We start from the raw sequence: 22929 nt of genomic DNA, 5'->3' as shown, positions 1-22929 counted from the left end.
CTGTGTAGTAGACTGAGTATGCGGCGTGAGAATGGATAGAAATTTGAAATGCAGGGGCAGTGCTAGATATTAGTGGACTAGGACAAGTGTGCCAAATATAGGAGGGTGGGACGGAGTGAATTCAATGGGTTGTATAGATTGTATCTTGCTAGGATAGGAAACTAACTAAAGACTTTCGATGAGAGTTGCTATGGATAGAATGGGAGGTAGAGATGTTCACATAGGGACTACTATGATTGTGTATAGTGCTTGGGATTCTTCTCGTACAACTGTGTATGAACTACATGTCTAACCGCTACACTTTGATTTATGTTGATATAACATGCTGCAGGATAGTTTGGAATGCTAACAACCTGGATATATGATGTAGAAACATGTGTACAGACAATACGTTCCTGCCTGCCTCCAGGTTGTTGGCTTAAGAGCGGTGTTAATATGTGATCATGAATAAAGGTTTTGAAAATTTAAAAAAAAATAGTTTTCCCTTTGAGAACTCCATAACAATTTCAGGCAGACAAACCTTTTCAGCCATAAATCAAATCAATGAGTCCGGTTCTCCCAAAAGAGAACTTTCATTTTTCTGGGTTTGTCGTCCTCCATTTGGAGTGATATTTCATGTAACTTATGCGGGACACTTACCCTCGTATCAGGAGCCCTTCATGCACTAATGTCTGAGCAATCAACTGATCTGCAGGTTGATAAGTTAGGAGAAGAGAGGAACTTATTTACCCCAATGAAACTGTGAAAACCAGTCAGGCGACTGAGGTTTCAACAAGAACTCCTGTGGGGAGAGAAAGGCTGTCCCCCAAATCTCCCCCTAAAAGGCCAGACGATAACAATTGAAGTTCTCCGGGTTGACAGCAGTATCCCTGACCAACTACATAAGGCTGAGGGACTCAAGGTTGGCAAGAGGATGAGTGGGTTGCCTAAAGCCATACTCAGTAAAGATACAGTGAGTTTTACTAGGCAGTCAAACACCACTACTTAAAGCAAGTCTGCAGGTGTAACTATAGGACGCCATACATCTAGACCTATCTCATCTTTACAGACTTTAAGATTGCTGACGCCTGAACCTTGCTTAGCAGCGTCTCAATGTCAGAAGGAATACAACTCATAGAAAGTATGAATGGACTGTTGAAGTCTGGAGGAAAAGCGATGTCAAAAGAAAAAGATAGCCCTTCGAAAGTAGAGTTGCAAGCGGAGGACCCCATGTCACCAGGAGTTGGTGAGCACAAACATGATCCCTTAAAGTATGCCTGTCAATGGGTGTGAATAGCCAGGGTTATACAGTGATTGGAGAAAGTGAACTCCCGCTCCTCAATAGATTAGAAGTGTCACGAGAAACTAGTGAGAGGGTTTCTTCTACATTAAATTTTCTAAAGTGCAAGTTAAAAAAACGTTTTAACATCACTGTCGGTTGCTAAACAAACCCGGAGAGAGCATCATTCAACTTAATCTGAACAATCCCTCAATAACTGTGCATTATCTATGGACCATACTACTCCTCTGTTAAAGTAGAATTATAAATTGGAAAATAATGGTAATTGCAATTTCTTACAACTCCGCCACTTAGATTATAACAGCTATTTAGACAGTGCAAAGATAAACCACTCAGTGCTGTCACTTCTGAGAATTCTGATAGTAGCCCTCAGGTGTCTTGAGGATATAATGCGACGGGTCAGGATTAGCCATGTTCTCCTGATGTCAGTGTATCTAGGACAGAAGAATAAAACATGTTCTTTTGTTTCAGGGCTAGCCGAACATGATGGACAGATATGAGAGGTGCTACTGCCAACCCATCTACTGCAAAAACTACTTATTTGCAAAATACCTGATCTAAATTCCCAATACAGAGATTTTGCTTGAGTGGTTCTATACAATTTAAGAATTCCTCACAGTGCATGTTGTATTTAAAGTCTAAGAACTTTCCTGTTAACTCACCCTTAGTTTTGTGATTCAACAAATATCCACTGATATGATGCCAAGATCTCTTTTTGAGTCACATAAGTATTTTTCAGAATGCAGTCAAGGCTGGACCAGATTTCACTCATACTCAATATGAACAGCCATTTGGTGACATGTTTGAGCCAGTGTACACTCTTTTTAGTGTGTGCGATCACATCAAGAAATGATTGTCTCGGGGAGTGGAGAATTATTGGACCAAACTCTGATCCAGTAAGCTAGAGGTTTAAATGCTACCACATGCACTATATTCTTAAGACCAAGGTTCAAGCAAATGGGGGTTAATGGTGCGTTCCAGTGTAAACCAAGTGCATAAAGATGTTCTCAGTTTTTTCGATGGCCCCTACATGGTTCGATCACCATAGCTCTGCACTGTACAGCACGGCTCAGAGAACCTTAGCCCTATAGATTTAAGTTACTGGAGCATCAGCCTGAAATTTAAAGATGTCAGCTTTTTGTTTAGGGCGGATCTTACATTTTGGAGAGTAAGCTGGCTCTTAGAGATTTGTGGGACACATTATAAAGTATTTAAGACCCTAACCCCTATATAATCAAATTGCTTTACTTGTTCCAAATAGGTGCCAGCCAGTTTAACCTTGCCTCTGAATGACTTATGTGGGTTGAAGATCATAAATTTAGTCTTGACGATGTTTATTTTCAACACAAAATCCCCACAGGATACTAGGGACCGGTCCAATAGGCTTTGAAGCCCCATCGGGGTCTTAGATACAAATAGGGTGCCATCAGCGAATCGTAGAGAAGCAAATGTGTGACCAGTGAACTTTTGGGGAAGGGTTTTGGGGTTTCACCATTGCAGTCAGCTAGATAATCAATCAGCCTGTTAATGTATAGGGTGAACAGAGTTGGTGCCAGTACACGTCCTTACCACACCCCTCTGTTCACCGCTATGCACTATCCCTTTCTCCCCATCTTATTTAGCCATAGTTATTCTTGCGGAGCCTGTTTATTATTTTTACGAGGTAACTTTGGACCCCTAACTACTGCAGAATTGCCACATTTTTTCTCTGGTTATGATATCAAATGTGGTTCAGAAGTCTGTGAACACTAAATATGTGTTCTCGTTTGATAACTACGTTTTTCCATAGTATAGTTAGAAACATAAATAGTTGCTCAATAGTGCCCACGTTCTCACTGAACCCTACCTGAAAGGGTGACAAAAATCTGGCCCTTCTTAATCCAATCTTATAGTCTTGCTAACAAGTGCCTGAAAAATAGTTTCTGTGAGATATCGATCAGGCTAATTGGCCTATAGTTCATTGGTTTACTTTTATCTCCCTTTATCTCCTTTCTTGTATACTGGTACTACCTCCGCTCCCAGCCAGGAATCCGGTACCTCTGCACCCTTTAAAATGGCATTAAAACATAGGTTTAAAATCACACTCCACACTTAACGTTCTGAAGAAAAGAGACCACCTGGAATTTTGTCTAAACCCGGTGCTTTAACCCTTTGTAGGGTTGTGAGGGCTATCTTGGTTTCCTCCAGGCAGTCAGGCCTATGTCCAAAGTGTCTCTGTGCCTGTCTCTACAGACTAGGTTGCTTAACCCCATCCCAGTGTTTGCCTGTTTGGCACAGAGCAAGCTAAAATGGTTTACTCAAGTCTGGGGTTGTATGTGTCATTCTTCTTCTATAATGTGGTTTCTAGTCCCCTTTGCTAAAATGTGCCAGAACTGTGTACTGTTGGTGGTTTTTGCTGCAGAAATTAGATCTCTCCGTAACCCCTCTTCCAAGTTCCTTTTTGCCTCATTTTGGGCTGCTTTATATAGTTTTCTTTTTAAGGCCGCAGTATCCTTACAGCCATTTTCATGCCACCCATCAACTCCGCCCTTGCAGTGTTCTGCCAACCATTCTACTATGTTGTTGCTTATCACCTTACTGGTCCTACCTTTGAATTTTAAAAAATCTTTCCAGGTTATCCACTAAATGTATTTTGAAATAGTTGTGTCTCGCCTGCATGCTCGCTGATATTGTCTAATGCTTGCACTAAGATAGTGTGTATTTGTGCAAGAGTGTCATCTCTCCTCTCAATCGTGGCCCCCCTCAACCCTCCTTCTGTTTTACTGAGAACAATTGGGTTACTTAGTTTATCCTCTGGTTGGGGCTGAGAGGAAATGAGCATATGATCCAATTCTAATATTCATTGTATTGTGATCGCTATCTATCCTTTCAGTTACCCTCATATCAATCAAGCTACACCAGAGGAATAAATCCAAAAATCTGTGATCTATTCTGGTTCTACAGGTACCCATTTTATAGGTGAGTCTAAGGGCCATATGTATCAAAAAAGAGTTTTGCGATTCTCAAATTGCAATTTTTAGAGAATCGCAAAATGCTATGTATGTAGGATTTGCTAAAAATTTTGCAAATCCTACATATTCCTTATTTGTGAATCTTAAATTGAGATTCGCAAATTAGGAATACCTTCCCAATCATTCCTATGGCCTAGTAGGCCCATAGGAATAGATGGGAAGACATTCTCAATTTGCGATTACCAACCAGAGAATCGCAAATTGAGAATGTAATTTCAAGGTTGCAAGGGTGCCAAAAGGACACCCTGTTGCACCCCTCAAATATGCATGTGTGCACATTTTGCGCACATGCCCTAACGGCATGTATGTGCGACATATGACACTTTTAAAAAATCTAAAAAGTGCTTTTTTAAAGAAAATCGCAAATTACCATCAACTTGAAGTTGGTGGTAATTTGCAATTCCTAAAGGCCAAATACCAAATTTCTGGTGCTTCCAGAATTGCATTTAAGGAATCGCAATTTACATTTCTTAAATTGCATTCGCAAAATCGAGAATCACACATTTTGCAAGTGTCTATTTTGCGTTAGCCTTTTGGGGTGATACATCCCAAAAGGCTTTTTCCTATTCGCAAACAGCCTGATTCTGAGGATCGGCCCGTTTGCAAACAGGAAAAAGGCTTGATACATATGGCCTTAAGTTCCTTATAAGATATTGAATGCCCATACCAGGCTCGAAGACTGTACTTAAGAGTAAATGATGCTTCTTGGAAGGCTGCTTACGAGTTTCTAGCAGCACCAACGTGGCTCAGGCTTAGGATTCCCAATTCCTCACCCTACTCACGGTGACATGTACTATCAGTTCAAGAGGTTCATAAGTAGTGTTCAGGTCCCTGCAAGTATTAGTTGACTAGCGCCCTCAAACCTTTCTAGCAAATCTTCAAGGGCTGTTATAGTGGGAGAGTCTTGATTCTGCGAAGAGAATCTGTTATAGATTTATAGATATTGACCAGAAGGACTGACTGTTTCCCATTTAGACTTTAAACACTCACAGGCAATTGCTCCCTCGATTTTGTGTCCAATTTTTTAATGGTACATTTCTAATGTTTGTTAACCCAAATAATGAGGCCCCCTGCTGGCCGACTGGCCAGTGACAGGGAGGCCTCTACACCAAAATTTGTAAAGCCCACCCTGTGGTCCACATCTCCTGGAAAAGGCATGTATTGAAGCTGTCAATAAAGTTCCCACATTCCTCGCTGTTAAGTTTAGACTTAAGGCCTGTTGTGTTCCAGGACAATATCTACAGTTTTTTGGTGTTCCCTGGGGTTGTAAGCTATGTAAGTGCTAGGGAATGTCTCCCCTTGTCACTAGCCTCGCTTGGACAAATCTGTTATTCAGTTTCTGCAGGTGCACTAGGGCAAGAGCCTCCCTTCATTGGGCTAAACTTAGTGCATGGGGGTTGGAGTTCCTCTTATCTTCATGTACTACCACCTCATGCCTCCCCATTGAACTGCCCCTATTTGTAACCATTTTCAGCATTGTCATTTTGGTTGGCCGAGTCCTTAGTACTTCCGGAGTCAAATGCCCCTGTCCTCTTAAAGTGGATCTTAGATCTGTTGAGTGGTGAGGTGTATTGGTCCAAGTTTACTAGTTCATCTCCGAGATTTCCATTGGCTAACTCAAGGGTAATGTAGTCAAATTCATCATTACAATGGCACCATCTCGTGGCTACTATGTCTTTTGTTATAATTGAATGGCATTGCCTAATTTGCCTAATCCAGTGAGTGACTTTATTAATTTAAACCTCGCTGTTTTCTTTTGTAGAGGGCGAGATTTGGGGTACATTTGTTATGTAAATTTTAATGCTACCACCTCCTGGATTGTTCACATGGCCAGTTTGAGACCGTATTTGATCTGGTGTCTCCAGGAAAAGTATGAGGTTGGTGTCTTAAAAGTGCCTTGATAGAATCCCCAGAAGCTACCGTGGTGCATGGATGTGTTTGGTCCACAGAATGTGAAATGGAGAGTCGGTAAACTGAATAACTTGGACCAACTTCACCAAGTGGAACAGCAGCTCTTTCTGTCATTACGCTAATAATATATTATGAGCTAAGTTATGCTATCCATGATATCTGAAAGAGACACGTTAGTGATAGATTCCTTACCTTAGAATATCCCCAGACGTCAGACTGGATCCGGAAACTTTTGCGTAGCAGTTGCGTAGCAGTACTCTTTGCGCGTCGGTTGGCGTCGTCTGCGGCTCCGCGTCCGTCGTGGGCGCCGTGATGACGTCGTCGGAGTACTTAGACGCCGCCTCCGCGTGCTGACGTCAGTTCTTCTTTTTTCCGCGCCAGCAAGCGCAGATCTGGGAAAAAGCAGTGACCCTTAGTCAATTTTTGACTAACTTTTTTGGATCTTTTTGATCATTGTTCGAAGTCTTCTTGACTCCGATCGGTGCCGTAGGGATGCCTGGTTTCAAGCACTGTGAGGATTGCGACCGCACGATGTCGGTCACGGATCCGCACCACCTGTGCCTAACTTGTCTGGGCGTCGACCACGACGACAAGGCCTGCTCTGACTGCCGGGCCCTCTCTTTGAAAGCCAGGCGGGAGCGGTCCCGCAGGCGACTCGAACTCCGGCAGTCGGCCCGCGCCACGTGAGGTCCCGTTACCGGTCCCACGGGAGGTCGAGGTACAGGTCGCGGGGACGGAGCCGCCACAGCTCCGGGAGTCGGCACCACTCCTCCGGGTCCAAGTCGTCCGGTAAGAAGCACAAGAAGTTAAAGAGGCGTCATCACTCTTCCGACTCCCCCCGACGCTCGCGCGATGCGGCCGGGGGTTCAGGTGACACCGTCCACGCGGCTCCTTCGGAGTTGCGGGAGTCGCGTGTTGCCCCACACCCTCCGGTCCCTGGGCAGAACGCGACGCCGGAGGAGATCGAGCGCTTCTTCATGGCCATGAGGTCCCTTTCTCCTCCGACGGGCTCCGCGGCGCCTCCGGGCCCAGCGGACCCGTCTGGGGCCCCTAGCGGGTCGGGGGCTTCGGCCCCGACGCCGCCGGCGCCTTCGGGCCCGACGCCGCTGGGCCCCCCAGTCCCGACACCGCCGGCGCCTTCGGGTCCGGCCCCGCAAGGTCAAGCGGTCCCGACGCCGCCGGCGCCTTCGGGCCCGGTGTCGCGGGACCCCACTTGTCCTTCATCGGGCTCTGGATTGTCACCGGTGGACCTTACGACCCCCCCAGGCGTCGGTCCGTCTGGTGTCACCCCCGGCGCCGTCCTCGGGCGGCGCCGGCCCCGATGCCTCCCTCGCTCCTGTTCCGGCGCCGCTTTCGACGCCATTTGGAGATTTCCACTTTTACGAACAGGCCCCATTGATTGACAACCCTGAGTATCAGGAGATGGGTGATGAGGAGGATTGGGAGGGGTCTGAGGACCCTCTGACCAAGGAGTGTCAGACTTATGAGGACTGGGCAGGAGACCTTGGGGAGGCCAATGGCCTGGACACCTCTCCAGACACTGGTTTTGTCTCCCCTCCTACCGTGGCTTCGGAGGAGGGGGCTACATATAGTGTGGTGTTGACGAGGGTTGCCAAGGCCTTGGGCCTTAGCTCCCCGTCGCGGCCATGAGGACTAACCTCCTCACTGAGGTCCTTAAACCGCAGTCAAGCTCGGCCGAGACTCTGCTGCCCTTTAATGAGGCCTTGACGGGCGTTCTTTTGGGCACTTGGTCCAGGCCCGCTACGGGTTAGCCAGTAGATAGGAACGTGTCCAGACGCCACCGCCGGGCCCCAGGCGACCCATGTTTCCTGCCCGCCCACCCCACCCCCGAGAGTCTGGTCATCCAGGCCTCAAATTCCCAGACCGCATTCCCGTCTGCTCCGCCGGACTGGGAATCCAAGAGGTATGAGAATTATGGAAAGAAAATATTCTCCTCCCTTAGTTTGGTACTGCGGTCTTCCAACACCGCCTGCCTCTTGGGCCGCTACACCCACTCTCTGTGGGAGACGGTGGCAGAAGTGCTGCCAGAGTGCTCGTTGGAGGTACGGGCCAAACTCGGCCAAGCCCTTGTGGAGAGCCGAGACGCAGCCAAATATTATATACGGTGTGGGCTGGATACCACCGACTCTCTAGGCAGAGCGATGGCTACGACGGTGGCGGTCAGACGCCACGCCTGGCTGAGGTCCGCCAACTTTTCGGCAGATGTCCAGAACACTCTAATGGACATGCCGTTCGATGGCCGTCGCCTTTTTGGCGACAAGGCAGACCATGCGCTTGAGCGCTTTAAGGACTCCAGGGCTACGGCCAAGTCCTTGGGCCTCTCGGCCCGTGCCAGCAAATGGGTGCCTTTCGCTCCTTTCGTGGCCAAGGAAGGGGCGCCCCCATATGTGCTGACAGCCACACGCCGCAGACTAACATCCAGCGCGGTGGCGGCTGTGGAAATCGCCATGGAGGCGGTCGGGGACAACGGCGAGGCCAGTCCACACCTTCCCCCGCAGCATCCGCCTCTGAAACCTCCTAGTCCGTGCTTCTCGGCCCATGTGATGCCAGTGGGGGTCAGGGTTCGCCATCACCACTCTCACTGGTGCACTGTCACTTCGGACAGGTGGGTGCTGCAGATCGTCCGGAGGGGCTACTCCCTCCCCTTCGAGACGACCCCTCAAGCCATGCCACCGCAATACCACCGCGTATCGGGGGATCACTTGCGGCTCCTGCAGGAGGAAGTTTCGGCCCTCTTGGCCAAGGGGGCCATCGAGCGCGTTCCTGGGCCAGAAGTAGGACGTGGTTGCTACTCCCACTACTTTCTGGTACCCAAGAAGGGCAAAGGGGGCCTACGCCCTATCTTGGACCTACAGAACGTCAACAGCTTCCTCCGGAAGGAGAATTTCAAAATGCTGACTCTGGCTCAGGTCTTAGCTGCCCTGGACCCAGGAGACTGGATGGTAGCGTTGGACTTGCAGGACGCCTATTTCCACATCCCCGTCCTGCCGGCCCACCGGCGTTACCTGCGGTCCACCGTTGGCCACGAGCACTTTCAGTTTACCGTGCTCCCCTTCGGCCTTACCAGCGCCCCACAGGTGTTCACGAAAGTGATGGCGGTGGTCGCAGCTCATCTGCGCAGGTTAGGGGATTCAGTCTTCCCCTACCTCGACGACTGGTTGTTGAAGGCGGGCTCGCCCCAGACAGTCGTCAGCCACCTCCAGACGACGGCAGACCTCTTGCACCAGCTGGGGTTCTCCATCAATGTGCCGAAGTCACACCTGTGCCCCTCTCAGAAGCTCCTTTTCATCGGAGCGGTTCTCGACTCGGCGCAGTTTCGGGTTTACCCACCCGAGCAGCGGGTTCGGGATATACAGGCTCTGATTCCGATCTTCCAGCCTTTACCCCGGGTTTCGGTCAGGTTGACGCTGCGGCTTCTGGGGCTGATGGCTTCCTGCATCCTTCTGGTGCATCACGCCCGGTGGCGGATGCGGGCTCTGCAGTTGGACCTGAAGTTTCAATGGGCCCAGCATCAGAGCAACCGTTCCGACCATGTCCTGATCTCGGAGGGCACTGCGAGACAGTTGCAGGGGTGGCTTGCGGACCGCGATTGGGTCAGCGGCAGATCCCTCTCCCTTCCCCAACCGGAGCACGTACTTGTGACGGACGCGTCCATCCAGGGCTGGGGAGGCCACATGGGAGAGGCGGAGATCAGAGGCCTCTGGTCTTCGGCGGAGTCCCGGCTCCATATCAACCTTTTGGAGCTACGGGCGATTCGTCTAGCACTGAAGGCATTCCTCCCCTCTGTTCGGGGGAGTGTAGTGCAGGTGTTCACGGACAACACCACCGCCATGTGGTACTGTAACAAACAGGGCGGGGTGGGGTCGTGGACCCTCTGTCAAGAGGCTCTGCGCCTCTGGCAATGGCTGGAACATCAGGGCGCGACTCTGGTGGTTCAACCCCTGGCAGGTTCTCTTAACGCCAGGGCGGACGAACTCAGCCGCCGGTGCATGATGGATCACGAATGGCGTCTGAACTTGGACGTGGCGCAAGGTCTCTTTAAGCAGTGGGGAGAGCCTTGGTTAGATCTATTCGCCACCGAAGAGAACGCGTAATGTCATTAGTTCTGCGCGTTGGAGTTTCCAAAGCGGCACTCGCTCGGAGACGCTTTTCGTCGCGAGTGGAGTTGCGGTCTGTTGTACGCCTTTCCGCCTATACCACTTCTGCCCAGAGTGCTGAAGAAGATCAGGCGCGACCGGCAACAAGTCATCCTTGTGGCTCCGGACTGGGCACGAAGGTACTGGTATCCCGAGCTACTCAGTATGTCAGTCGATCCCCCGGTTCGTCTGCCTCTCCAGGAGGACCTTCTGTCGCAGCAGCAGGGGACGGTCCTCCACCCGAACCTGTCCAGTCTCCACCTCCATGCTTGGAGATTGAGCGGCGACAGTTGAGGCCATTTGACTTGGCTCCTGAAGTTTGTAACATCATTCTGGCAGCCATGCGTCCCTCCACAAAGTCGGTATATGCCTGTAGGTGGAACAGATTTGTGGCATGGTGCACAGCAAAGGCTGTGGATCCCCTCAATGCCCCTCTTTCTGAGGTTCTTCTCTCTCTTGCCCATCAGGGCTCTGCTCTGGGCACTATCAAGGGCTACCTTTCTGCTCTTTCAGCCTTTTTGAGGCTGCCTGATCAACCTTCTTTGTTCAAGTCCCCTATCGTTAATCGATTCCTGAAAGGCATCACGCATACGTACCCTCCTGTGCCCTTTGCGATGCCTCAGTGGGACTTGAACTTGGTGTGAAGAGTCTCTGCAGACTCTCCATGGGTAGACATGCTTCTAGTGAGGTGTAAGTGGTGCACTACCTACACTATGGGTTTACCTACTGATCCCTTGCTAAGAGTTGTAGTGGCGGTGTGCTAGGCCCTGTTACACTACAACAGCTGGTTCAGTAGAACTCAGAGTATTCTAAGCTAAGTTATATGTACCTTGGTACTTATGTGATCTTTCAAATGATATTCTTAGGATACATGTGTGATAAAACAACAGCAAGCTCAAATCCCAACCGCTGCACACCAATGTGAGAAGTTGGCCTGATATATAGTGCTCACTATTCTAGTGATCACTGTGTATCATACCAAACGACCCTTATTGATGATTGGTTGTAAATCAACCTTATAGACCAGCTATCTTAGTAGCGTGGACAAAAGCAGTCTTTAGGCTAAACTCTAGAGGGCGTGTTAAGCCAGCTGTTTTACCATCACATATACCCCTTGAACACCAAGTGAAAGGACACCACACAAGTTGTTATAAAAATAAAGGATATTTATTAATAACAAGTCTACCCTGAACTCTTTATGAGTCAGGGAGCTAAGCACAATACAAAACTCTTACGAAAATACTTCAAGTTGCACAATTTACACAAATGCCCGAGGGGCACGAAAAACCATATACACTAAAAGTGGAATGCGAAATACTAGCAGGTAAGTAACACGATCCAGAGGCTTCAGGATCGCTAGGACTACACTACTGAACCCTAAGGTTAGGAGCAGGAGGCCTAGGGAGATCGGGTGCAGAGTGTGCACTCTCATGCGGGATGCGGGACAAAGTCTATGGAGGCTAGTATTTCTAAAGTTACTGTTTCCGGACGAATCCGACTTGGTAGACTTAAAACGAAAAAGGATCTGGACACTTGGATAGTAAACCTGCGTTGGAGCACCGAAATGCTCGGGTTACCTAGCCCAGGGGCTGCGGCTGCATAGGGTTCTAAAGACGTCGGGAATCCTCGTTGTAGTCTATGGAGCCTGAAAGAAGAAGTTGCTGGCAGGCGACCAGTGAAGATGTTCGGTGTGAACCAAGCCTGGATCGGTGATAGAGACGACCTGAAAGCAGAGGGGACTCAGTTCTTAATCACTAGCCAGTGATTGTGTGGGCACCGGATGAGGTCACCGCGATCAGGTGAGTGGGCGACGCTGGACTCTGCAGTCACACGGGCCAGGAGGCGTTGTCGGCGACCAGGCTGGAGGTGCGAGCTGTCCCAGGAGGGTGTCTGCTGTCGGCGATGCTGGAACCAGGATTGGAGCAACAAGCCTTGGCAAAGGCAAGCCCACGCGGTGGAGTCAAGATGGCGTCTGGAGGGGACCAGGAGGGTCCGGGGTACTCCTCTCTTGGAAGGGAGCAAGTGCCAGTCTGGAGCAACCAGACCAGCAGTGAAAACGTCGTGGTACGTCGTCAGGAGGGTCACTGGCCAACAGGCAAGTGACCGGACAACGTGGCAAGCAGCAAAGTGCAGAAGGGCCCCACGCAGATCTCGTGGATGCTGGGGGGCTGGACTTGGGTGCTGGAGCTGCTCTGGGTTGGGGCTTCTCAAACCCCAGTGCACTCACTCGAGGGTCCCTCGGCGGTCGTGCTGGTTAAGCGTCGTGCAGGTTTTGAAGATGGCCGGTCCCTCAGGTCTCGTCACACCCACGAATCTCAGCTGGGCTGATGATGCAGGTAGAGGTCAGAGATGCCAGGGAATCCGGGTCTCGTCGAGCTGGTCAGTCTTGATCCGGAGGATGGACGTGCAGCAAACCGCGATGCTTAGGTGGTGCCTGCGGGTGCAGGGTGGCTACTCCTTAGCCACAAGGGAGAGTCTTCAGAGAATGTCAAGAGTTCCTTTCGTGGAAAGTAGTTCAAGATTCAAGATCATCTAATTTGGGAAGGGGGCCTGCTCCTACCTTTATCCTAAGAAAAGGGGCTGGCATGCGACTAGGTCCTGCCCATGGGTGGGACCAGGAGGGGGGTGGTTACACCCCTCTCCTTTGTCAGGACTCTTCCCCAGCTCAGGGGCTGGGGTGCCCCTGGAACTGGTTTGAGCCGGCATATGCACAGTGAGCACCGGGGTGCCACTTGCAGTCACCTTCCTCTTAGCCCTGCCTACCTGGGATACACAAAACCCTGTCTGGGATGGTGCTAGCACCGCCCTGACAGGAAACCCTTTGTCCGAGCTCTCCTTGCTGGAAGGACTCCCAGCAGCAGGAGGTCAGACTTGTGTCTGTGGTGGCAGCATCCATTTTGTGATGTTGAGGCTCGAGTTAATTTTAACCGGGGTTCACAGTTACATACATGTCGTGTTCCTCTAGAAGGGTGGAATGCTAACCCCGTCGCCAGAAGTGGCGATGGTTTAGTATTCCAATTCGTATGACACCTTACTCGACATGTTTTGATAAAGCGATACCAAAGTTGGCAAATAACCGCGAGGATTATAATGCACTTAAGAGTATATGGTACGCGTTATCATGGAACAGCTATTAGGACTTGGTTCCGCAAGCTGCAAATGGGCTCAGCTCATGCCAGAGCACCATCTCACATAATTCCAAGCACTCTGCCTTCAGGATTGATAAGGCCTGCCATAGGAGTGACTGATAGGAATACATGTGTCCATTTTAGGGTTAGATATAGGAGTACTATATCTAAAGCAAAGGGTGATTACACCACCTTGCCCCAGCTGTCGTGCAGCCAGTTGTGTCAGATTTGGATGGCCAGCCAGGGGTGGCATAATACATGCTGCAGCCCCTGGTAGGCCCTGGGTACACCTATGCCCTGGATACCCAAGGTATGCTGTACAGGGACTGATAAGGTGGCCCAGTACCAATTGGTAAATGCACCTAAGGTACATGTGTGTCAATTTAGAGAGAGAACAGCTAGGTTGTGGGTCTGATTAGCAGGCCCACAGCCAGGGAAAGTCGTAAACCAGTGAAACACCAGGCAAAAAGTTGAGGGCAACCATAGTCAGATATCCACCTTCCTACACTTGGTTCTTACATTTCTGATGTGCGCTCCCTTCGAGCCACTCCACAACTGTCCTCTTCGCCTTCTAACCTTGAAAACTGCCTTCCTGGTAGCCATCACCTCTGCCAGGAGAATGAGTGAGCTCCAGGCTCTTTCTTGTAAACCTCCCTTCCTTTCAGTCCTTCCGGACAAGGTTGTGTTACGGACAAGGCCCTCCTTCCTACCCAAGGTAGTCACGGCCTTCCACATTGGGCAATCTATCACCTTGCCCACCTTCTTTCCGCCTCCGCATCCCTCGAGAGAGGAAGAGAGGCTCCACCGTCTGGACCCAAAACGTGCACTCTCATTTTATTTGGATCGCACACGTCCATTCCGGGTGGATGACCAACTCTTTGTTGGTTATGCTAAGAAAGGGAAAGCAGTGCACAAGCGGACCATCTCGCGGTGGATCATCTTGTGTATCCAGGCGTGTTACTCCTTGGCTAAGAAGAAACCCCCTGTGGGGCTGAGGGCTCATTCCACTCGAGCCACAGCAACTACAACTGCTTTGGGCCGAGGTGTGTCCTCGCAGGACATTTGCCAGGCGGCTACGTGGGCCTCGCTGCACACGTTTGCAAGACATTATTGCCTGGACAGTCAAGTCCGGAGGGATGGCTTCTTTGGCCGTTCCGTCCTCCAGGACTTTCTGGTGTGATTATTGGTTCGCAGACCCACCACCACGGGGTTGGTATTGCTGGGGTATCTATTCTAAGGTAAGGAATCTATCACTAACGTGTCTCTTTCAGATGCACAAGTTACTACTTGTGTAACGATATATCTGTAAGAGACATTAGTTAGTGATAGATTCCTTACCGACCCACCCCTCCTCCCCGTTCTGCGAACCGATATCTAGGGTTAAGGTCATCCCCTTAACCCTAGTTAAGGGCCCTAGTTTCATGGCACCAGTGTTGGTTTTTGGCATAGCTCTGCGTTTCTGGCGCGGAAAAGCTGTGTCTAAGAACTGACGTCAGCACGCGGAGGCGGTGTCTAAGTACTCCGACGACATCATCACGGCGCAGACGACGCCTACCGACGCGCAAGGTAGAGGTCAGAGATGCCAAGGAATCCGGGTCTCGTCGAGCTGGTCAGTCTTGATCCGGAGGATGGACGTGCAGCAAACCGCGATGCTTAGGTGGTGCCTGCGGGTGCAGGGTGGCTACTCCTTAGCCACAAGGGAGAGTCTTCAGAGAATGTCAAGAGTTCCTTTCGTGGAAAGTAGTTCAAGATTCAAGATCATCTAATTTGGGAAGGGGGCCTGCTCCTACCTTTATCCTAAGAAAAGGGGCTGGCACGCGACTGAGTGCGATTCTCTAGATACCCAAGCGTTAGGTCTACAGCGCTGGCTCGAATCAGCTAGTGATATCGTAGCCCCCCTCAAACACATCAGGTTTAAGCGCCCTCATGACGCGCATGAGCGTTGTTGGCGACGAGACTACGCCCCTGACAAGAAGTTGGTATTTACGACCCTGCTCAAAGACTATAAGCTAGCTATCCTGCATGCTAAAACTTCTTATTTTTCCAAGAAAATTGTAGACTCCGCTTCTAAGGCAAAATATATTTTTTCCATCGTAAAAGAACTTTCGCACCCAGATAGGATTACTATTAAACCTCCCCCTTCCCAGGCACTTTGTAACTCCCTTAATCTGTTTTTCGTTGAAAAAATCGTTAAAATTAAAGACAGTATTTCTTGTCTTGTCCCCCCTGACTCACCCACTCCAGCTACCACTCCTGCTGTTCATAATCCTCAGCAAATCACACAGATACCTCCTATCTCGGAGGACGAGTTCTTAGCTTTGCTAAATAAGGTGACCTCTGGTTCCCCCACTGACTGCTGTCCCCCCCATGTCCTGCGTGAGGCCTTTACTGCCTGCCCCACCCCTCCTCTGACCCTTCTCAACAACTCACTCAAAGTGGGTCTGGTCCCTAGCTCTTTTAAAACTGCCGCAGTGGTGCCTATTCTCAAGAAGCCCAATGCTGACCCGTCCGTTATGAACAACTTTCGCCCCATCTCCCTACTCCCTTACCTTAGTAAAATACTTGACGCCATGTCACCCACTTCTTGAGCTCATTTATTGAGCACTCGCAGTTCCTCAACCCTCAACAGGCCGGTTTTCGACCTGCCCATTCTACTGAGTTGGTCATTCTCTCAGTGATGGAGGAGCTGCGGAGGGGCGCGGATTGTAACATCAGCCAGGCTTTAGTGCTTCTGATGATATCCTGGTCGGCCGTGTCGAGGAGGCCGGCATCCGGGGATTGGCCCTTGACTGGGTCCGCTCATTCGTGAGTAACCGTCACCAGGCTGTCCGTCTTTCCCAGTTCTCTGCGGACAAGGTTGGGCTGACATGCGATGTCCCGCAGGGTTCCTCTCTTTCCCCCCTCCTTTTCAACCTGCATCTTACTCCCCTTATCCGGTCTTTACGAGGCAGTAATGTCACTGCATTTAATTATGCAGATGACATTCAATTGATCCTCAACATCGACCCCTCGGATCAATCCATCCACAACTTCCAGTCCACTCTATGCCATATTAGCGACTGGATGGGGCAAATCATTTGAAACTCAACCCCGATAAGACCGAATTGGTTCTTATCTGTTAGAAGGGTGTCGGTAGTGTGTAATTTGGTATCTGATAGAGACTTCTAGCCGCAGATTCCTTCACGTAGAATTACTCCCAGGCGTGAGACTGGATCCGGAAACTTTTTTGCCACAGCATCCCTGCGCGCCGGGGGGACACCACTCGACTCTGCCCAGGCATCGTCCGCGTATGTGACGTCAGCGAGGTCACATATGAGCCACCCTGGCGCACCTATGTCAGTTTTTTCCTTTTCAGCGTGCAACGCGGATCCGGTCCTTGCTATGGGCCTGTTTCGGGCCCCTTTTTTCTCCATTCTCTTTTGGTAGAACAGTGTGCGAATCCCTACGGGCTTCAAAACTTGTACCACACCTTATTTGTATGTGGTGTCTGGAGGAGGATCACAGCGATACCAAAGGGGATGATGGATGGCATGGTGAGCAAAAAAACGATGGATTTAGGCCCGGATCTCTGTACTGGGGTGAATGTATGACATTGTTCTGCATTCTGTCCATCAACTGTTGTTTTTGCATTTGTCACCCCGAGTAGGACGGATATGCTCAGACGTGAGTCCCGTGCTCTCCATGCCACTGGAATCAAGCTATTATGTCTGATGAGGGCTGAAAGCCCGAAACCGGTCCTAGGATGCTTGTTTCCAGTCCACGGAGGACCTGGCTTGACATTTCGGGCTGAACTGTTCCCCTGGGGCACAGGGTCAAGACTGATTTGCATATGGCTTGGTTCAAACTGGAATGGCTTGGTGAGCAAAAAAACAATGGATTTAGGCCCAGATCTCTGTACTGGGATGAATGTATGACATTGTTCTGCATTCTGTTCATCAACTGTTGTTTTTGCATTTGGAGGAGGATCACGGCACCACCGACTGCGAGGTCTGTCAACAGTTGAAGCCGAATTCGCGACGGGAGCGCCGCATGAAACTTCTATTGGCGCGTCTCTCCAGGTCGACGTCCTCCCCTCGGTCTGCTTCGGTGGACGGCTTCAAGTTCGGTCGTCGTCATCACCCTTCTCCGATGTCACGTGAGCGTCGCTCCCCAGTGGGTAAGTGTCGCAGTTTGTCCCCGGGGGCTGGGTTCCGGCCTACGGGGGCGTGGACTCTCCGCGGGTGATGCGGCCCGCGTGTCATCCTATCCACCGTTTCCTGGTGTTGGGACATCTGGAGTCCAAATGAAGACATACGCGGCGGCTTTGCAGGCCTTGCTGGCGTCTCCCCCTCCTTCCCCTCCTTGGGCGTCAGCGGACCCCTCGCCTTGCGCAGGGCCCTCCGCGGCGGCTCAGGCGCCGACTGGTTCGGATCCAGGCTTGGAGGGTGTGGTTCTGTTGGGGTGCGGCTCTGTTGGGGTGCGGCTCCCCTGGGGCACGGCTCCGCTGGGGCACCTCCTTCAGGCCACGGCATCTCTGCCTCGCTGCAAACGCCTGCGGAAGTCCCTGTGGTGACGCCGCTACGGCGCCAGCAGTGGCTGGACCGTGCGGAGCCACAGGGGTCGGTGCATCCTCCTCGTCCCGCTCCGGGTCGTGGTTGGGTGCGGACCCCTCTCGTCCCTCCCCACAGGCGGCTGCCTCGATCGGAGGACAAGTCGGAGGTTGAATAGTCCCTGGCACCGCCCCATGGGTTGCCAAGCGATCTATGCCTCATTCTCGGGGCACGGCTGGCGGAGGGCTTCGTGCCACTCCCCAGGCCCGTCTCGTTCCCCCACGCAGGTGACTACCAAGACGGGTGTTGGGTCGGTGCCGCCCCGGGACCGGTTCGACTCCAGCTCCACTCCGGTCTCTGCTCCTGTGTCCGGTGCGGGGTGCCTTGGAGGAACCTTGTCCGGCGACGCCGGATGGTACCGACAACCAGGCCTCACGCAGCGGACTCTACGGCTCCGCGCAGGGGTCGTACCGCAGATTCGTCTTCGGACGCTCCTTCTTCTCCCTTTGATTGTAGCCTGTTATGCCATGCCCAGGCCAACTACCATCCAGAGGATTTTGGTAGGCCTCCGCCCACCGCCTCCACCTCCTCCGCCTTATACTCCTCCTCCGTCCCCTCCTCAGTGACTCCCGAGTTAGGTTGATTCTGGCCCCTTTTAGGCCTGTGGTTCTGGCTGTGGTTTGTGTGTTTTCTAGCCTTTTGCGTCCTTCCTTGGGACTTTGCCTTTTTGGCTGCTGAACGGCCCCTTTGTTGATTATGTGTGTTGAAATTGTTGCGCAGACTTGGCCCTGAGATTAGGCCTTCTGCTGCTTGTCAAGCCTGTTGCGTTGTCTTTTTTACCCGTGGCTCTTTTGTTTTTTCCTCTGCTGCGGAAGTTTTTTCCAAAGAGGGTTCCTATATTGGTTTCACCAGTAGCAAGAGGTCCAAGGATTACAGGCCTATATCTTATTACGCAGTTTTTATAGAGGCGAGGGAACAATACTTGAGGCTCTGGACCCTATGAGCTTCAAAGTTTCAAGTTTAATGATAGGTATGAGTATATGTTCCTTTTTTATAACTGTATTGGTTCAAGGCTGAATCCTTTTCTCTTAGTTGCAGACACCATTCAATTGTAAGGGATTAATTCCAATTTCGGTAAGGTTTTTCAAAAAGTACCTTTATTGATTCAGCATCAGACACAAACAGCCGACACGTGTTTTGCCCTTTTTGGCGAATAACGCCAGGGCTTTTTCAAGGCTATTTCAATTATGTTTAGGTATTCCTCTCAATTCTTCAGATTACGTAGATGTACAATAAATACAAGGACACTACCTACATCCTTTTGGGATCGGTGGGGGTCTGCTTGCGGGGGGTTCCCCTTGCCAGGCAGGGATGAGGTTTCACCTGGTCCGCAGATCTGGTTCCCTGTGGGGTCCTCTGTTCTGTATCGGCTGGTAGGGTCCTTTCGCAGTCCCTCCCTCGCAGGGGGTATTGCTAGGGTATCTATTCTACATGAAGGAATCTGCGGCTAGTAGTCTCTATTAGATGTATGAGTTACTTACCTTCGGTAACGATTTATCTAGTAGAGACGATTCTAGCCTCAGATTCCTTCACGGCCCACCCTTCCTCCCCAATTCTGTGAGGACCCTTAGGTTGGTCTTCAGTACACACCTCCCGGTAGGGGGCTGTGTCTCCTGTGAGTGCCTTCTTTGTTCTTCACGGGTTGCTCTGTCTGAGGGCGATTCATTCCTCCTTGGTTCTTTGGAGGATGGGGTTCCGGTGCCCTGCTGCTCTGGCTACTCCCAGTTTGGGGGGGATTGCTTTCTATCCCTATCCTCCCTCTCCTCCCTTCCTTTCAGTGCTATCCTTTGATTAAGGGTCATCTGGCCAGGTCTTGCCCTTGTCCCTTGTGGGTGGTTGCCCTCTATTTTCGGGTGGCTTGGAGGTTTGTTGTCCCGGTCTGTCTCGGGACTGACCCCTTTCCTTGCTGAGGATGTGGGTGGTAGGTTTACTACGTGTGCCATGACTTTTACGCATGTTCTTTGCCTCCGGGGCACAGGGATGGGAGACTGTCTGTGTGCTGGCAGGGTGACTGCGTAGGGTTCTGCTTGTTCTTTCTTCCTTCCTTGCCTTAGGTTCTGCAGTGTGACACTACTGTGGGTGGTGTTGTTAGACACCGCTTCTTTCCAAATGTTCTGCTTTTCGCACACAGTTCCCATGCTGCCACAGTTTTTTGTCTGGTGGTTCGGCGTCGTGGTGCAGAAAAGTTCTCGGAAGAAAACTGACGTCGGCGCGCCGGGGCGGGTCTTATGTGACGTCACGTAGGCGGACCACGCCGGGGCGGAGTCGCGTGGTGTCGCCCGGCGCACAGGGATGCTGTGGCAAAAACGTTTCCGGATCCAGTCTCATGCCTGGGAGTAATTCAACGTAAAGGAATCTTTGGCTAGAATCGTCTCTAGCAAATACATCATTACCGAAGGTAAGTAACTCGTACGTTGGCTCTAAAAGCTATAGCTTTGCCTCCACCACTTTTATCATTTCTATCCAATCTGGTCATCTGATAATCTTGGGGGAGGGCTATAGAGATGTCAGATTGAGAAGACTCATGGAGCCATGTCTCTGTGACAAAAAAGAGGTCGGGTTTCTCAGAGTCTAGTAAAGTCCAGATTTCTAAGGCGTGTTTTGGGAGAGAGTGAGTGTTGCACTATATCCCAGTTAGGTTGTTGTGGTTTGATATTAAGGCTTTATTTGAGGAATTACTAGGGCTACTGTTGAGGAGGACTGGCCATTGTCTGAGGAGTTAAGTTATTGTGAATCGTGGGACTCTCGGCCGATTAAAAGAGGATGATGCCTTCCACAGGGGAGATGTTTTTTTTGAGTGAGTGAGTATGACGATCGATCCCCCGATCAAATTGCCTCTTCGGGAGGATCTACTGTCGCAGCAGCAGGGGACGGTCCGCCACCCGAATACACCATCTCCACCTCTTTGCGTGGAGATTGAGCGGCAGCAGTTGATTCCTTTCGACTTGCCACCTGAAGTCTGTGATGTCATTCTGGCAGCCAGGCGTCCCTCCACTAAGTTGGTATACGCCGGCAGGTGCCATACATTTGTGGCATGGTGCCCAGCAAAGGCTGTGGATCCCCTTTGTGCCCTTCTTTCTGAAGTTCTTCTGTTCCTTCTTTCTTTGACCCAGCAGGGCTCGCGTCCTCCCTGAGCACGAACCCTCCCACCAGCACAACGAACCCTAGGCAGGCGACCACCAACCTCACGAAGTGGATCAACGACTGCGCAGACGAGCTCGCCCCCCTGAGGACCCCGCCCAGCAGACCCGGCAGCAAGAAAGCCCCATAGTTCACCGAGGAACTCAAGAGCTCCAAGAAGAACTGCCGAGCCCTCGAGAGAACCTGGCGCAGAGACCCAACACCGGACAACATGACTGACCTCAAGCTCGCCACCCGGAAACACCACCAACTCATCCGCGCCACCAAGAAAACTGCATTCAAGGAACGACTGGACAACAACGCACACAACAGCAAAGAACTCTTCAACATCGTCAAAGAGCTCTCCAACCCCAACGCCGGAAACAACGCCCTAGGCAGCGCACCCAAACCAACAGACCACGCACGCAACCTGGGCTTCATCCTGGACTCCTCCCTCTCCATGACCAGACAAGTCAACGCCGTCTCCTCGTTGTGCTTCAATATCCTGCGCATGCTACGTAAGATCTTCCGGTGGATCCCCACCGAGACCAGGAAGACGGTCACCCAGGCCCTCGTCACCAGCCGTCTGGACTACGGCAACACCCTCTACGCCGGAACCACCGCCAAACTCCAGAAGAGACTCCAGCGGATCCAGAACGCCTCAGCATGACTCATCCTGGACATCCCTCGTCGCAGCCACATCTCCGGACACCTGAGAGATCTGCATTGGCTCCCGGTCAACAAGAGAATCACCTTCCGTCTCCTCACCCACGCACACAAAGCCCTACACAGCCAAGGCCCAGGATACCTCAACAGCCGCCTCAACTTCTACGCTCCCAAACGCCAGCTTCGTTCGACCAGCCACGCCCTTGCCGCCGTCCCCCGCATCCGCAGAGCCACCACAGGGGGACGGTCCTTCTCCTACCTCGCCGCCAAGACATGGAACTCACTCCCCACCCACCTCCGCCGGACCCAGGACCACCTCGCCTTCAGGAAGCAACTTAAGACCTGGTTGTTCGAGCAGTAGCGGGACCCCCCCCCCCCCCCCCCCCCCAGCGCCTTGAGACCCTCTGGGTAAGTAGTGCGCTATACAAATACGATGATTGATTGATTGATTGCTCTATCAAGGGCTACCTTTCTCTTATTTTGGCAATTCTCAGGGTCCCTGATCAGCCCTCTCTTTTCAAGTCCCCTGTCATAAATAGATTCCTCAAAGGCATTACACACCTTTTTCCTCCTATTCGTTTAGTGCTGCCTCAGTGGGACTTGAACCTGGTTCTTACATACTTAATGTGCGCTCCCTTTGAACCCCTTCACAACTGTCCTCTTTGTCGCTTGACCTTGAAGACTGCTTTCCTGGTTGCCAACACTCTGCCAGTAGAGTGAGTGAGCTCCAGGCTCTTTCTTGTATACCTCCTTTCCCATCTGGACACAGTTGTGCTCAGAACATGTCCATCCTTTCTGCCTTTCACTTCAGGCAGACCATCACTTTACCCACCTTCTTTCTGCATCCTTCCAGAGAGGAAGAGAGGCCCCACCGTCTGGACCCAAATAATGTGCTCTCATTTTACCTGAACCACACACAACAGTTCCGGGTAGATGACCAGCTCTTTGTCGGCTACGTTGGCTTCAAGAAAGGTCGGGCCGTACACAAGCGGACTATCTCCTGCTGGGTTGTCTTGTGTATTAAAACCTGTTATTCTCTGGCTAAAATGGAGCCTCCGGTTGGGCTGC

The 22929-nt window shown here is 51.1% G+C and overlaps 1 protein-coding gene across 2 annotated transcripts in view; it reads left to right on the top strand.

The window, feature by feature from the left end:
* Nucleotides 1-22929, top strand: part of KMT2C (lysine methyltransferase 2C) — a 1555522-nt gene that overhangs the window by 1214274 nt on the left and 318319 nt on the right. The gene's annotated exons all lie outside the window — the stretch shown is intronic.

The sequence above is a fragment of the Lissotriton vulgaris genome, chromosome 10, assembly GCF_964263255.1.
Source record: "Lissotriton vulgaris chromosome 10, aLisVul1.2, whole genome shotgun sequence".
In the NCBI taxonomy this organism is placed as follows: Eukaryota; Metazoa; Chordata; class Amphibia; order Caudata; family Salamandridae; genus Lissotriton; species Lissotriton vulgaris.
This window is presented reverse-complemented; position numbering and strand designations above follow the sequence as displayed.